This window comes from Sphaeramia orbicularis, chromosome 19 (assembly GCF_902148855.1).
Source record: "Sphaeramia orbicularis chromosome 19, fSphaOr1.1, whole genome shotgun sequence".
Lineage (NCBI taxonomy): Eukaryota > Metazoa > Chordata > Actinopteri > Kurtiformes > Apogonidae > Sphaeramia > Sphaeramia orbicularis.
This window is the reverse complement of record NC_043975.1, coordinates 31,273,735-31,289,076: the sequence shown is the minus strand read 5'-3', so window position 1 is coordinate 31,289,076 and position 15,342 is coordinate 31,273,735. Positions and strand designations below refer to the sequence as shown.

At 37.0% G+C, this 15,342-nt stretch overlaps 1 protein-coding gene across 1 annotated transcript in view; it reads left to right on the top strand.

Moving 5' to 3' along the window:
• The first annotated feature begins 368 nt into the window (after positions 1-368).
• The window catches only part of LOC115410209 (protocadherin-15-like), a 409,909-nt gene continuing 394,935 nt past the window's right edge, over positions 369-15,342 (top strand). Inside the window, exon 1 of the mRNA XM_030121717.1 lies at positions 369-989. The gene's annotated coding sequence lies outside the window, so the exon portion shown is untranslated. The remainder of the gene's footprint in view (positions 990-15,342) is intronic.

The following is a 15,342-nucleotide window of genomic DNA, read 5'->3' as shown; positions in this document are numbered from 1 at the left end:
AAACTGCACCTGTAGCACAAATTAAATAGAAATAATTCAAATAAATACACATTTGGAGTTCCAGTTATCCTCCTTACTTCTCAGGGTGTATCTTAAAAACGCACCAGTCTACTTTCTTCTTCTGTTTTTTTTTTTTTTTTTTTTTTTTTTTTTTTAATTTCCTGAGAGTGGCTGGCTACTGATGAGTTAAAAATTTGATTAGATAGTCTAATAGTGCTCCCATACTTCCGTCTCCACCGTGGGGCGCAAAGACCAGAGCCGAGCCGCAGACAGCAGAGCATCCAGCAGGTAATCCACGCTGCTTCTTGCCGTCCGTGGACACACTCTAATTAGATTATGGGGGTGCACCGATCAACGTCGCTGCAGCTCCTGCGGTGAATGCATGGCTGCCTTAAGACAAAACCCCCCCTTTCTGACACTGCATCGTCTCTCTCTCTCTCTCTCTCTCTCTCTCTCCCCCTCCCTTCCCCCCCCTCTCTCTCTCTCTTCCTCACTCTGGATGAGAAAGCAAGGGGGAATACTAGAGGAGATATACTGTTACAGAGCTCCCACACAGCTCCTAGTTACCTGCTAAGTCCCACACCGGAGACTTTAAACTAAAAGAAGCCCAGAGAAGAAGAAGAGGAAGATCATTTCACTACATGAAGACTACAACAGTGCAATCTGTTTTTGTGACTTGAATATTAAAATAAACTAATTTTTTCCCAGTCGTCAAGAAGCGAACACAAGAAGAATATTTTCAGTCCACCCCTTCTAAAAAACAAAACAAAAAACAAAAAAAAGGAAAGACAGAAAGTGGGGTCGCTCTTCTTATTTTTTTTATTTTTTAATTTTTAATTTTTTTTTATCCGGGCGGGTGGATGAGTTGTGTGGATGTTATTTCCTGGATTTTGTCTTCGGGCTGTGTCTTACCTCGGCCCAGAGACGGCAACAGTGTGTGGAAAAGTAGATTTGAATGTTAAACATATGGCTTCAACGAGGATAACACGGTAAGTCGTACAATGTGTCCTCCTTTTTCAGACTCTACTCCTTATATTAATGACTTTAACCACCCGAATCTCTCCCCCCATTTTTTTCTTTATGCATTTATTGGATCTTTTATGCATCTTTGCGTTATTTCTACACTATTTGATAGGCTGCACAGTCCGTATATCCCCTGCATGGGAGAATTGCTCTTTTGGGTAAATGTATGTAGAAGAGGCGGTTGGGATGTGAGCAGCAGGGAAGCGCTGTCGCTGTTACTAAAATAGAAGAAAAAGACAGACGGATGACGAACTGCAGGTTCAGGTTCAGAACATGCTCTGAAGAAGTCTGCTGGCTTTCAACGTTACAATATTGACTTGTGTACTTTCAATAGGATGCGCCAAGTTGCGGCTCAGATGACGATGATAAGGATAATGTGCGTTTGAAGTGGGGGTTCGCTGTCCGTGGTGCTGAAACTGCCTAAACTGATGATAATGATGTGCGTTTTAAGTAGGGGGTTCGCTGTCCGTGGTGCTGAAACTGCCTAAACTGACTCTTCAACCAGCGCACATTCATGTTCAGCTCTCCATCATTATATGAACTGTGGATTTAATTCAGTCTTCACTCTCTCTCTCTCTCTCTGTCTCTCTCTCTCCATTTTGAGGACCAGTGTTGCATTTTTCAACAAGTAGAGACTGGAAGCCCCTGTCACGGTCCTGTCTCGGAGTTGCGCACTGGTCCCGTGGAAAGCAGGTTACCTCACAGCAGCCTGTTTGTCTCGGATTATAAAGAGAGAGAGAGAGAAAGAGAGTCATCCGATTAGTTTAAATGACGACAAGCTGTCGCCTCCTCAGGCAGGTAGTGAGGGGAGAAAGTCAAAGGTGATCAGAGGTGGGTGGGGGGGTGATGCAAAGTGGGTGCAACAGACAGCAGATTTTGCAGTTTTTGTTGATTCAAATGCTCTGATGTTGATTTCTCCGCTGTCTGTTGTTGATCGTGGACTTTATTTGTGCGGTGGGGATGGGGTTGGACCCTTATATAAGACTAGGCTTTGCTCAGCCATGTGTTAAAGTGGCTCGAAAATGCAGGTAGACGCTTTTAAACGGCCGGTGGTGTGTATTCAGAGTAAGACAGTGGAGAAGCATGGGTTGATATTTGACTGTGCAAATGGGAATACCCGTGGATTATGTGTGTGTGTGTGTGTGTGTGTGTGTGTGTGTGTGTGTGTGTGTGTGTGTGTGTGTGTGTGTGTGTGTGTGTGGGCTCATCTGTGCTTTACTCGGGTATGTGTGGGAAGGGTCAGGCAGACAGAGTGTGTTTTGTGAACCTGCGACCCTTGCGCTACTCGCCATGTCAAATCTTGTTTGTCACACTGGATGATGGAAGAACCTCCTTAGTCCTGGTTGTTTTTTCAGCAGATTGACCATTAACAGACGTGCTCCTGTTTCAAAACCTTTTAACGCATGAAACTCCCATACATCTGACCTGATCTCGAAAATATCCTACTGTTAAATTCCATTTCTAAGCACTCAGACTTTAACCCTTGATGAATGAATTATAGGAACCTTAGTCAAGATTTTTTCTTTCTTTTTTTAGGCAGGAAAATACTATGTGATTGAAATTTTTTAATGGACTTATTTTTTATGTAGTTATAAAAAAATATCCACTCAGCTGGACACCATGTGTTTAATTTTTGAAGCAAAGAAACATGTATTTAAAACACAATAACAAAAAGTGATATACTGTGTGAAAACTATGAAGTAAAAACATTTTTAATGCAGCTAATCTAATGTTTTCTCACATTTTATCATGCTCTAATACTAGTTATTACTCACTTCATCGAGATAATATGCAAAAAAACACCTTTTTGTTAAACCCATAAAGATCCAAAGAGCCACTGGTGACCAAACCATCTACTGATCTAAAATGTTTAAAACCTGTTGATCCACTAATCCTATCAATACATGTAAATAATTGGTGTAAAATACAGTTTGATCTTTTCATGGTCATCAGATATGACCCATTTGGACGTTCAGAGGCTCCGTAGTGAACATAGAAACACTGTCATCTTCTACAACATTGATTCATCAGTAAAACCCATGGAGTTTAAATAACAGTAAATGGAGACGCTATTTTTTATGTTCATGTAATGATATATTGTGTCAGACTGATCTCATGAAATTGTGCTATATGTCACATCAGTTGTTATTGCATTTGGCATGCTATACGTACGCATTTTCATCATTTCGTTTCTTATTCAACACCATTTGATCATGTGTCAATGTACGCCAAGATCTCCGGTTTACATATCCGTAACCCCAACCCTAACCCACCTAACCCTAACCTTCACCGCTAATCACATGGTAATTTACGTGGCGTGAACATACATGTGGAAATCTTATAATACGTACAGATAACACACCAATTAAAAGTGGCATGTTATTTGTACGCAATTCATGATATGTTGATTTGGTTGAAAAAGTCACTTTTTCTTCAGTTTTCCCTGTTTCCAATATAGTAAAACGCAACATTAATCTGAGCTTTTATGAACATCTACATGATCAGATAATTACATAAATGAAAATACATGATTCACACTGAAAAAAATACAAAACACAGACAATAATATTATAATAAATGGTGATAAATCAGTTAAGAATGATTAAATACATAGAAAAATTAATTTGGGAACTGCCACAGAAGAAGCACTGGGTTCTTATGGGTTAAGAAAACTGTTAATTACAATCTAATAATAACTAGCAATTGATTTACACTCAAACATGTTATTGTAGATCAGGTTTATCAAGAACAGCAAAGCTACAGTAATTGTATGAATTACAGTGTATGGGATGGTGCATAAGCGTCCACTGTGTTGGCTGATATGGAAATAAAACAACAAAACCCATGAATATACAAGAGAACAGCTGTAGAAGAGCCATCCACTGTAGTGACCGCTCTGCTTGAAAAGGTTAAGGTTTCCCTCCTTGATGTTGCAGAAAATCACCCAAAAATATGTTACAACCACATGTTTTGTTTTTTTCCCATCAGGCCTCTATCTGCATTTACATAAAACTCTGTTAGTAAAATGTGAAGAAAGGTGATGAAAGGTGGGCTCTGTTTTCAGTCTGCGTCTGAGACTCTGGAGCAGGAGTGTCAAACTCATTTTAGTTCGGTAGCCACATTAAGCCAAATTTAATCTGAAGTGGGCCCGACCACTAAAATAAGAACATCGTAATATAAAAAATAATGTCAACTCCAAACTTTTCTCTATGTTTTAGAGTGAAAAAAGTTAAATTACATGATGAAAATGTTCACATCTACAAAGTATCTTTAAAAACAATGTGAATAACAAACTGAAAAATCTTAACCTGTTTAACCCTGACCATATTTTCAGGGGAAAAACACCTAAATAGACATACCCAAAGTAAATGAAGAATTACTTCACAATAATAAGGTTTACATGGATGTTCTTGGTGTCTATGGACATTTAGAGACCTCACAGAATCTATTCCCATTGTCTAAAATATTGTATCTATTACTATGCCTGAGTAAACTGTAACAAACTAAAAGAGAAATTACAATTTTTTATCCTCGCCAATTTTTTTTCGGCTGGATTGACGATGATATGCATAAATTAATTGTTCGTGTCGGAGATTTTTAATAGCGTATATTTCACCCCACAAAGATTAAAAATCATGTTTGAACATTAAAGTTTGCACGAAAATACACTTTTGATGTACTTTTATTAACATTAGGGTCTAAACTTTGAGCAAAAGTTGAAAAAAAAACATCCATTGTCCTGATTTATTATATTTTTATAGTAGATGAATATTAATATAATTTTTTAGGCCCGCGGGTGGGCTGATAGGGCTAAAGGAGTTAAGAAAAATAAGTGCAGTTTGAGCAATGTTATGTCTGTGTGCATTACAATTTATAGATCTACAAACACTCAAACATTTAGTAACAGGCAGAATATTGTTAAAATTGCACTTAAGACATTTCAGGGTGTTCATATTTGTTCAGGTTATTCATGTTTTTTGTGAAATAATAGTTTTTTTGTCGTGTAAATTCAATAAAATTACATATGTTTACATTTACAAAGAGAAAAATGTGGACTTGTGAGTATTTATAGGTTATTATGGCAGCTTTATTTATATAGCACATTTCATGTACAAGACAATTCAAAGTGCTTTACATAAAACATTAAAAGGATTACAGCAGGGAAGCAATAAAAAGTATAGGCATGAGGAAAAAAAGAAAAGAACAAAAAACAACAGATAAAGAGATAAAACAGACAAACAGATAAAACAGATAAAAACTTTAAGCTTAAAAGAAACAGTGCAGATCTGAACTTCTGAATAGAAACTCTGTTCAAATGCAGCAAATGATAGTATTTTATTGGTTCTGCCCACTTGAGGTTGAATATGTTTGAATGTGGAACCTGAACTAAAATGATTAATATCTTAGTGTAATTTTTGTATTTCACACATTCATTCCAAGGGCCGGATCGGACCCTGTGGCGGGCCGGATTTGGCCCCCAGGCCGCATGTTTGACACCTCTTTCATTTTTAATTCAACAGCATACACCAGTGGTTCTTAACCTGGGTTCAATCGAACCCTAGGGGTTCGGTGAGTCAGTCTCAGGGGTTCGGTGGAGGTGAAGACACACACTCGACAACAGCAGAAGTCACACTGATTTGCAGTAAATATTCATTATTATTGTAGCCTGATGGAAATTAGGTGATGGGTGTGTGTTAAAATGTTAAAAATGATAAATAGCATAAATAAAATAAGTTAATTATTGGAATATATAAGGTTAAAAATTAAAACCATTTCAGTGTGGTAGTATTAAAAAAGGTCATGTCTTTGTGAAAAGGTATGTAATTTGTTGTGAGTTCATGCACTGTATTGGTTTTGTTCTTTGAACACAGTGATGTTAATGCACGGTTCATTTTGTGCACCAGTAAAACAAACATATACTTGTGTCTTGAATTTGAAAAAAATCATATTTTATTTTTTAATAAAGAAGGGTTCGGTGAATGTGCATATGAAACTGGTGGGGTTCAGTACCTCCAACAAGGTTAAGAACCACTGGCATACACATTGAATGCCAGGTCTACTACTACTAGACCAGGGTCGGATAACCAGAAATACTGGAATCAATGAGCTAAGGTCCATTAATGCACTCCTTATAAACGCCTTTGTTTTTACGCAGCTTTTGTTGTAGTAGCAGATAGTTAGTTTGAAGATTCACTTTTATTAACCCTTTAAACCAGGGGTCTCAAACATGTGGCCAATCTGGTCCAATCTGGCCTGCAGGAAGGGCAAAAATTACACTGAAGATATTAACAATCAAGGGTGTCAAACTTATTTTAGTTCAGGTTCCACATACAGACCCATATGATCTGAAGTACAATAACAGCATAATAACCTATAAACAGTGACAACTCCATTTTTCTAGGTTCAACTGGACTAGTTTTGCTCTTTTGAAGCAAAACTAGTCCAGTTGAACCTTGAAGAACTGCCAAAAAGAACAATGAGTTGGGCAAATGAGAAATTGAATGACAAATTGTTTTTATTTTAGTTCCAAACTCCAGATTTTTAACAATATTATGCTTGTTACCAAATGTTTGTGTAACATTGTGTGTAATGTACATGTATAAATGATAAGTTGAGGCATAGTATTGTTAAAACTGCACTTATTTTTCTTACAAATTTCAGTTTTTCCATGTTTTTTGTTAAAGGATAGTTGGTAAATGTAAATATTTTCATAATTTAATGGGTTTTTTTGCACTAAAACAAGGAGAAAAAGTTGTCATTATTTATAGGTTATGATGCTATTTAGTGATGCGGCCCCTGGAAGAAATGAGTTTGACACCCGTGGTTTAAAGGTACGTCACCTTGTAGCTCCAAATGTTACATTATTTGTATTTTCCGTGTGTTATTGTACAGACATACACTGAATATTAAAAAGACCAAAGACCCAACACAAGCTATTGAAAATGCATTAAAGTGTCAAAATGCCAGCGTGCAGCTTATACTGGAAAATCATCAGAGGACAAGACATTCTACAGGGGTGTGGAATGTTAAAGGATACAAGTTACATTAATACCAATAAAGAAAGCTGCATGTTCTTAGCCTCAGCCAGATGCCATAGCAACCCAGCAGTTATTTTAGCCCTGTTAAGAGCTTTTAATTGGTGAAATGAAATTAAATAAATAAGTGAATAACATGGTTCCTACAGGTTTGTACAAGTGAAATTGAAGTCTTTTTTAAGCCTACTTGGAAGAGAATTAAATGCCCATTTCACGGCTATACTGGCAAAAATTCATGGCTCCTAGAATTTAAGAAAATGTATTTAATTACTTCAACACTTTGATTCCCACTGTTCCCAGTCATTCCTCACAGGGGGCTGCAACGTTAGTGATAGTTGTTTCCTAATTTAAATATTAATTGTCAGGTTGGAACGGGTGGAACTGAGTCGAGTAACGTTACTTTCTTTGCATCTGCGACATTTAACAGACACATTTAAAGACATTACAGCCAACACATTTATGGAAGCAAAACATAAAATCTACCGTATCAAATTTAAGACGTTTTAAGACCCTGTGGGAACCTGTAATAAAAAAATAAAAAAAAAATAGAAGGTTTTAACTCTAAGCCCATGCTGCTACTTCAGGTGAATCAGCGGTAGCTCAGATCATCACGCTATCACTGGTTCTGCAGAAACTCAAACAGCCTAAACACATAAAAATATTATTAGTTTACCATTCTAGGCTGTTGCCTGGACTCTTGTTCCCAGCTGGGGTCCCTTCAGTGGGGCCCAACACGGCCATAGGCAGGGCTTTCTGATTAGCTTGGCGAGACTGTAGAGCCTTTCTCGGATTTCATTCAATCACCTGGAGCTACTCACTGACACTGGAATAACTGTGACAATGACCGCACTCATGAAAAAATAAATTCTTTACTGGCTGTGAAATTCACACCTCAGCCATAGTTTCACTCAGAGGTTTGAGGAGAACTACTCCAAATCCTATTTTATTCTTGGGGCTGGGATGGTTTCACCGGAGAAACATTATGACCTTGTGTGACAGTCGAAGCCTGTTTTAAGTTCAGTGACATAACACAAAGTCCAATGTATTTTGTGACAATAAGGATTACAGGGAGTGCTTTAATGTCTTACTTAGAAGTTTTGATCTTTTTTTAGTGAACGAGATTAATTAGGACAGCCAGAACAGAGCAGTGGGAATCAAAATCATAGCAGACTAGTACTATATATTAAAGGTAGGGTAGGAGATGTTTTCCTGGAGCATTTTTTACTATATTACTTAAAATCCCCTTCACACCCCAATGGCAACCAATTAATTAAATGCTCTAACACAAACATAAAAATTTAGTCACCTGTGGAACGGACAGGACTGAAAAAACACCATCCAATCATTTTAACCGGCCCATCGAAATGATTGAATGGTTATATGTCTATCAAACTCAACTGCCATTTGCCCCCGCCCCCTGTGTTCTCAAAGGCTTGGAGCACTCTTACAGGAAATGAAGCCAGAGCTTGGCTATATTAGCTATATTACGATGGAAAGTTCACCGGCAAACTGTTTTGTCACTAATATAAATCACTAGGGAATGTAACGTTCCTGGCTCCTGACTACACCCTGCTCCCAACCAACGCCGCACCTGTTTGTCTGTGTTATAGCGAGAATTCATTTGTGAGCGACAGTTTCTGTTCTTCTGTTATCTGTAAATATTGTACATAGTTACCTCCGCCAAGGAGGTTATGTTTTTGTCAGCGTTGGTTTGTCTGTTTGTCTGTCTGTCTGTTTGTGTGCAAGATAGCTCAAAAAGTTAAGGACGGATTTGGATGAAAATTTCAGGAAATGTTGATACTGGCACAAGGAACAAATGATTAATTTTTGGTGGTGATCGGGAGTCAGGGGGGCACTGATCTGCCTTGGCGGAGGTCTGCGCTCTAGTGCTTTTCTAGAAAAGACAGCGCAGAGCTCCGCCAAGGCAGATCAGTGGCCCCCCCACCCCTGATCACCACCAAAAATTAGTCATTTGTTCCTTGTGCCAGTATCAACATTTCCTGAAATTTTCATCCAAATCTGGGGCACTGATCTGCCTTGGCGGAGGTCTGCGCTCTCCGAGTGCTTCTAGTTTGTATATATTCATAGCAGCACCAGGTAAGGGTGAGAAGTCTATTTGATTTTGTCACGTTTTCTCCTGTTTATGATTTAGGTGTCCAGGTTAGACCTGTGTATTTTAGTTTCTTCATTTTGTTAGGGAAGTTTAGAGTGGTTGAGTTGGTTTTTTTTAGTATTTTGGCATCGCTTACCCTGAAGTAAATAAATTGCTGCTCATTTTTGATTTAACAAATATGGTCACGGTCTTCTTCGGGAGTGGGAGTCACTTTTATGTTATGCCCTTTTGTACCCCTAGACTAGGGCGTAACATAAATTGGGGTGAATTGTTACTGTGCAGCGCTTATGAACCCTCAGGAACAAGCATTGCGTGTTCTGGTACTCTGGAGGTGTGAAGTCTGAAGAAAGGGGTTTGATCTTTTGAATTGTGTATTTTCAAAATGTAGCTCGCTCGAACCATTTTTCCAGGATCTCCTACCCCACCTTTAATGTTGATAGCTGCATAGACATAATGGTTTCTATTTCCCAGCCCTGCCTTCCATCGGTCTGTTTAGATGATTAGCATTGTAAGCCAAGGTACTCTTCTAGTCCTCTTCTAATTTTACCTACAGATCCCTCTGCCCTTACAATTGCTTTATTAACATTTACGTATTGGTATCTGCTCCTTCTGTACATGGATCCATCCTCCGAGACTACCTATTAGAAAGATGTCATATTGAATTAGCTTTACTCATGTGAGCAAGGTTAACTTTTTTTCATTTTTTTTCCGACAGATAGCAGGCTATAGAGTTCTTCAATTTACGGTAGAAATGGGGGCGTAATCCTCACCTTGGTCCTGTCTGTACGGAACCTAGTATTTATATCTCTATACATTATATGACTGAATACATCCAATTATTCAATTTGTTGTGATGGTTTGCACTCTGGTGGTTGAATTTGGCTCATTGCATCAAAGCTCAAGCCAAATACCAAGTGTTAAGAGACAGAAATGTCACCTCGATGCTCAAATGAAATGTTGCATTCAAAACCTAACAATCCCCTGTGAAAAGGCTTTTTTTTTTGCACTAAAATGTCACATACATGAGCTGTTTACATTATTCTTTTAAAGCAGCACCAGCACAGTGATGCCCTTTATGTCAAACAGTGCTGTCTTTAAATTCTGTCTACTACATTTTTGGTCATATACAGGTCTCTGTGACTGCGGATAATATACAGTGCTGTGCAAAAGTCTTATTTCAACATTAAGTTTGCTGGTTTACTGAAGTTTTAATTTCCGTACATGTGCATTTCTCAGTCTGTATAAAGATACACTCTGGATAAATGTGAAGTATGTACAGCAGTAAAATCAAACGTTTTGGGGAATAAAACAGCTTCTATAAATTAAAGTGGTAGTATTTAATGTGACCACCCTTTGCGCTTAACAAATAAATTCATTTCATGGCATTTGTTCAGACTATATGAGGTTTGTTACATACATTTTCTGATGTTTTACACCAGGGTTCATTCAACACATGTTGGATGTTTCTAATTGTTTGTGCTGCTTCTTGTCATGGGGTCAGAGGTCACACTAATTAGTGATTTTTTTTTCTCCCAATGTTCTTTTCATTGGAATCAAGGTTAAAAAAAAAAAGTGATTGTCATACAAGAAAAAAACAATACTTTTGGATTTTTCACATAACATATAAACAATTCCCACCCCATACCACCCCCCACCCTACAAAGTCCCGGGTAGCGCATCCCAATCTGAGATTAAATAGATAAATAAACAAATAAAAGCAATAATATTAGTAGGTATGACACTTGTCAGGCATCTAATTACTGACTTTAGATTTTAGAACACATTTAGTTTAGTTTTTGTGTGTCTTTTGAGGCTGTGCACATATTTCCTGCCTTTTCTTGTTGTATCTGAAGAAAAGAAAATGAGAAATAAATATATATATGCTCCTCTCAACCCTGCAAAAACAACAAAACTTTTGCACAATACTGTATATCTATAAGAACTACATTTACAGAACAAAGCAAGTTCACATGTAAAAACAATATTAAAGACCCTACAATGCTATGAATCAACAAACATACAAATAGAACAAATCTGCTGTCATTATATAATTATTTCATTACATATGTTTAAAAAAAAAAAAATCATTTCACTATGTCCACAAGCCTGTTTTCATATGTTTGCATTATTGTTCAAGTGATTGAAAACAGTTAATTATAAAAAAAAAAAAAAAAAAAAATGTTTATCATTTTCTGATTTCAAAGTCAAAACAGGACCATATCTTTGTATTTTTACCTTTTATTTTATAGTCTGGCTATAAATTCTTTCTTTTTTTTGTCAAAGGATGCACTTAAAACTGAATTTTTTTTTTTTTTTGAGCCATCCTAAAATTAATGAATTTTTAATCAAATATTGGGGCCAAAAATAGAACGAAAGTCGGGACATGAAAAAATTACCTAGGCGTCAGTGCATTTAATCTGGAAAACATGGCTTGAAATGATCTTAAATAGCACTATAAATAACACTATAAATAAGACACTGAGTTAAATTTGATGATCCTAGTGGTTTTTCTTACTCAGACATGCAGGTTTTTCATGAATTGTCAGTCTCATTCCAGGTTTTGTATATAACCCATCATGTCCACTTGCATTACATGCGGAACCTGCCCAGTTAAACGTATATAAATTGCAAATGATTTTGCAACAGTTGTCATTTTTGTGGAACACTGCCTTGCATAATTAGTTCAATGTGAAAGAATAAAAAGATATTTTAAAAAAGTAGTTGTAATTTTTGTGTCCTTTTGATCATGTTACATACAGATTTTTGTATTAAATATAATGTGAAATAATATAAAAATGTGTTGTATCTGAAAAATAGTTTCTCTTATCACAATAAATATTTATTTTTAAATAGACCCAAAGTGCTTCCAAACTTGCTTCACAACATTTGTCTACATCTGGTTTGAATTTTTACCCCCATGTCCTGTTTTTAGGGACCAGTTTCATAGAAGCACCCACATGGAAATTGGTATTTAAAAACTTTTTTGTTTTTTTGGTTGTTCAAAAGAACCAATAAAGGCTCCAGTTTCAAAGAACTGGAATTTTCTGTCAATAATTTAATGGTTCAGGCTTTACAGGGTTAACATTGTTTGAAGTCATTTTCAAACCTAGACAAAGAACAAATAGGCTGATACCAAATTAGAACAAACTGATTCAACAGTATTTACATTACTGAACCAAAATATGTGTGAAAAATAGAAAAAAAAAAAAGTACATTCATGGTTGTGTTATCACAGGTATGAGACTAAGAAAAAAAACTACAAAACCCAAGTCATTTTGTTCACTTTATTTAACAAAGTCATAGTTGTAAATATCTTTTAAAGTTTCTCAGTGTTTTACCTGTGCTGAGGCTATACATTTTGAGCTTAATTCTCACAACAAGCTGTCATAGTCGTGCCTTATCGAGTTAGTTATGCCTCTGTGAAAAAACAACAGCTACAAAACTAAAGATGCACCTTATGGGTTTATGAACTTCTGCCAGATAAAAGAACATGCAGTTAAAATCTCTGATGCTGTTTTTGTATAAAGTTAGCAAAAGGTGAAGATTTAAAAGACTGTGGCTTTGAAGCTTAGTTCCAATACAAGGATGTTGATGATCTACGCTGATGTTTCGTTTTGCCAGGTGCTGTGTTGAATGCCTCTGTGTGAGGAATTGAGTTTAATTTCAACAATACAGCAGCGTTAATTGTTCCATAACAAGATTATCTGCCTGTTGGCCAAAACTTTGCCTAAGATCTGCATATCTGGCAACGCAGGCAGGAGAAACAAAGAGGCTGCCTATCTTAATTTCACTAAGACCAAAATTTTTCGTTTTTTTTCTGTATATTGGCAACTAAAGAAAAAAAAAATAGAAGAAATTACTCTTTGTCTTCATGCTTATTAAAAGAAATAAACCCACATATGAGCTCAACAACACACTAATATGCCAGTCCATTCCCTTAGATTTTCCATTTTCTTGGACCTGCAGTTTGGGAAACTGGGTCGAAAATTTGTTTTGGGTATTTGAGGTGGGTCCCTGTACAAGGAAAAGTTTACTGGTGCGCCTCCAGTCCCACGATGAGATTAAATGAACTCAATTTTAATCCTGTGTGGTAAAAGTTCTGAGAGTCCCTGCCCCAGTTTAATTCTCTAAGTAGCTTTCTATCTGATCAGGGGCTCCTAAACCTCTTCTGTCCTGGACCCAAATAAGAAAGAATAAGTCGATGAGCGTCAGACTCATTATTCCACGGTGCCATGTTTGTAGCGCGTGGATTCGTCACCTCGGATGCCTACTCAGGAAATGACACATCGAGGTAATGATCCGCAGCCAACAACATACTTCGGTGGCAAATATCTGTAATGTGGCTGGGGATGTAAAAGTGGGACATAACCAGTGGGCAATGAGGCAATGAAGTAGCACGCTTTCACCGATGTTACAGCCACCTGAGGCAGCATCTTTGTTTGGTCCTGTTCCTGTGGTTATTCAGGGTGAGATACGTGCAGGTTTATAATTAGATTATACTTCAGTAGGTGATAATGATATGGAACTGTGAGGATAAAAAAAAAACACATCAATTTCTGTGCATGACCTGCATGTGGAAGAGAGTTTAACATCAAATACCCAAATATGCATTACAGAGAAATAAGGACTGATTAAAGCTGCTGGTAATTTGTATTTAATAGTTCAGCACGCATTAGACTAGAGCAGTGTTTTTCAACCTTGGGGTCGGGACCCCACATGGGGTCGCCTGGAATTCAAATGGGGTCGCCTGAAATTTCATTCATTCATTCATTTTCTGAACCCGCTTTATCCTCACTAGGGTCACGGGGGTCGCTTGGAGCCTATCCCAGCTACATAGGGGCGAAGGCGGGGTACACCCTGGACAAGTCGCCAGTTCATCGCAGGGCTGACATATAGAGACAAACAATCACTCTCACATTCACACCTATGGGCCTGAAATTTCAAGTAATTGATAAAAAAAAAAATAATAATAATAATAATTACTAATAAAAAATATATGGTGAGTTGAGAGAGACAATCACAATCCATAAAAGACATGACAAACTGTGAAGCTGAAACTGAAGCACTGTGGTTCTGTTTATCTGTCAAATGTTCATTGTGGTCAGTTTCAGATGCTGCAGCTCTTTCATAATTCATAGTTTGAGTTCTTGTTTGTTCAGTATTAATTGTCAGCCTTGTACATACAAGCTGGACTGACTGTACATATCCTGACCAAGGAAAATCAAATTCTCACTTTGTGCAGTAATCTACACCTGGCTTTTCTGCCTCTGTCCATAATATACATTATATAGACTAAATGTCATCTAAAATTAACATTTATTTGCAACATAGTATAGCAAACTATTACATGATCAAAACCAAATGAGTTTAAGCAAAAAAAAAAAGTCAGTTGTGAATGTGTGGGGTCGCCAGAAATTTGTGATGTTAAAATGGGGTCATGAGCCAAAAAAGGTTGGGAACCACTGGACTAGAGAGTAAATACAGGAGCCTTTTACCTATTAGTAGAGGTGTGAATCTGTACTTGCCTCATTTTCATTCATTTAAGATCCATCAGTAAACAAATTGAATGCAACTCAATTATTGATTTATCTCAGTGTATTTAACCCTTTTAAGACTGCCACTATAACAGGTGTCTTCATGTTTTCTTTGCAATAAAAATATCAGAAAATGTCTTTCCTGCCAATTTTTTTGTCAGTACACCCTAAAGAAGGTGCATGCTGACACACCTCACTGCAAAAATCAAAATCTTACCAAGTGTATTTTTCTCATTTCTAGTCAAAATGTCTCATCACACTTAAAATAAGACATAATCACCTAAAGAGTAACTTGTCAATGAGAGAAATGAGAGAAAACTTATCTTTAGACAATAGATCTTGAAAATCTTATTTCAAGAAATCTTACCAAGATAATTTTCACTTTTACCATTGGCAGATTAATTCAAGATTTTTTTGCTTAATTCAAGCAAAAAAAAAATCTGCCAGTGGAACAAGTGAAAATTATCTTGGTAAGATTCTGATTTTTTCTAGTGTTTGGTGTGTTTTTTACTCCAGCCTGTATGAATCGATCTACAGACCCTCATGAAATAAAAGCTTTTTAAAGTTTCCACATTTTCTAACCAAGTGAGTGTCTGGATTTTTGTCTTTTTCCAGTTGTTCATGCCCTCTCCATGAG